Here is a 2,364-nt window from a genome sequence, read left to right on the forward strand (position 1 = left end):
GGTTCCATTTCTGAGGCACTAGCGGAGACCAGTGCTGGTATTCGTAAGAAGAAGGAACTCATGTACCCGTCTCCAGGAAAGGGAAAAAAGAAAGGCGAATGAAGAAAACTCCTCTTTAAACAAGAGAGGACCTTAATGTTCGTCGAGATGAAGGTGAATGGCAAGCCCATTCGGGCTATGATAGACACGGGTGCTACCCACAACTACTTAGCCTCGACTCAGGTGGAGCGCCTTGGACTAGTTGTAGGGAAAGGTAAAGGTAGCGTCAAGGCTATCAACTCACCTCCCCAGCCAGTGGGTGGAATAGCTAAAGAAGTACCGGTGAAGCTTGGTCCTTACGAAGGAAAATTCAACCTGCGAGTGGTGATCATAGATGACTTTGAGCTGATTGTTGGGCTGGAATTCCTAAGGCACACCAACACCATGCCTGTACCATTTGAAGACATGCTACTGATGATGGGAACCAATAGGTCCAAGCCCTGTATTATCCCGTTCCTGCCCATGAAGATGGCCGTTGAGAACATCTCGGCCTTGCAGTTGAAGAAGGGGGTCAAAAGGAATGAACCTACGTTCCTGGCAACCCTCTGCATTGAAGATATAGAACGCTCCTCGGGGTCCATTCCTGAACCCGTGAAGGAGTTACTACTGGAGTTTGAAGATGTCATGCCACAAGACATGCCAAAGCGGCTCCCGCCTAGGCGCACTGTGGACCATGAAATTGAGTTGGTGCTGGGCGCGAAGCCACCTGCCCGGGCGCCTTACAGAATGTCACAACCCGAACTCACCGAGCTTCGGAGACAATTGACGGAAATGCTAGATACAGGGATCATTGTACCCTCCAAGTCCCCATATGGGTCCCCTGTTCTATTCGAAAAGAAACATGATGGCAGCCTGCGACTCTGTGTGAATTATCGAGCTCTAAACAAAATCACCGTGAAGAACAAGTACCCTATTCCTCTAATGGCAGACTTGTTTGATAGACTGGGTGGTGCAACGGTGTTCACCAAGATAGATCTGAAGACAAGTTATTGGCAAGTTCGGATTGCAGAGGGTGATGAACACAAGACGACCTGTGTGACAAGATATCGGTCGTACGACTTCCTGGTCATGCCGTTTGGCTTGACCAACGCCCCAGCTACATTTTGCACTCTCATGAACCAAGTCTTCCGAGAGTACATCGACGAATTTGTGGTGGTCTACTTAGATGACATTGTGGTATATAGCCAGACATTGGAAGAACACCTAGTGCACTTGCGGAAGGTCCTAGCTCGGTTGCGGGAGCATAAACTATATGCAAAGTTATCCAAGTGCTCCTTTGCTCAGAAGCAAATTGATTTCCTCGGGCATGTCATCGAGGAAGGACGCATCAAGATGGACCAACAGAAAATCCAGGCCATCACAGATTGGCCGCCGCCTAAGGATGTCCACGCCTTGAGGGCGTTCCTTGGCCTATGCAACTTCTACCAGCGGTTTGTGAAGAACTACTCATTTATCGCAGTGCCATCGACAGAACTCCTCGAGAAGGTCACACCTTGGGATTGGGGACCAAGGAGAGCAGAGGCCTTCAACGCATTAAAAGCGGCTATGTCTAGTAGCGCCGTCTTGGCCCTCCCTGATTTGGCCAAGCCGTTCGAGGTACAAACGGATGCATCTGACTATGCCCTCGGCGGAGTCTTGCTACAAGAAGGGCACCCTGTAGCGTACGAGAGTCGGAAGCTGAAGAATGCAGAGCGGCGCTATGCCGCCCATGAGAAAGAATTATTGGCTGTCGTCCACTGCTGGCGCCTTTGGAGGCACTATCTGCTGGGAACCCCGTTCGTGGTCAAGACAGACAACACAACTGTCAGCCATTTCATGACCCAGCCGAAGCTGAACGGTCGACAGGCCAGGTGGCAGGAACTCCTAGCTGAATTCCACTTCAACTTGGAGTATCGCAGTGGAAAGACCAATTATGTTGCTGATGCGCTCAGTCGGAGAGCTGATCTAGCATCGGTGTGCCTACTCGCCACCCGAAGGGGGAGCGAAGTAGCCACATCCATCAAGGACCAGATACAGGATTTACTCATCAAGGATCCTGCTGCTCAGTATTTGGTTGATTTGTAAGGACAGGGCAAGGCTCGCCAGTTCTACATGGAAGATGGTTTTCTGAAAGTGAAAGGGAACCGACTTTATGTTCCTAAAGGAGGAGATTTGCGGAGGACTCTTCTAGCGGAATGTCATGATACTCTGTGGGCCGGCCATCCCGGTGAAGAACGCACCATGGCGTTACTTCGTCGTGCCTATTATTGGCCTCAAATGGCCGATGATGTTACTCAGTATGTGAAGACTTGTCTAATATGCCAGAAGGCAAGTCAGACCGCTTGA

This window comes from Nicotiana attenuata, chromosome 11 (genome assembly GCF_001879085.1).
Source record: "Nicotiana attenuata strain UT chromosome 11, NIATTr2, whole genome shotgun sequence".
NCBI lineage: Eukaryota > Viridiplantae > Streptophyta > Magnoliopsida > Solanales > Solanaceae > Nicotiana > Nicotiana attenuata.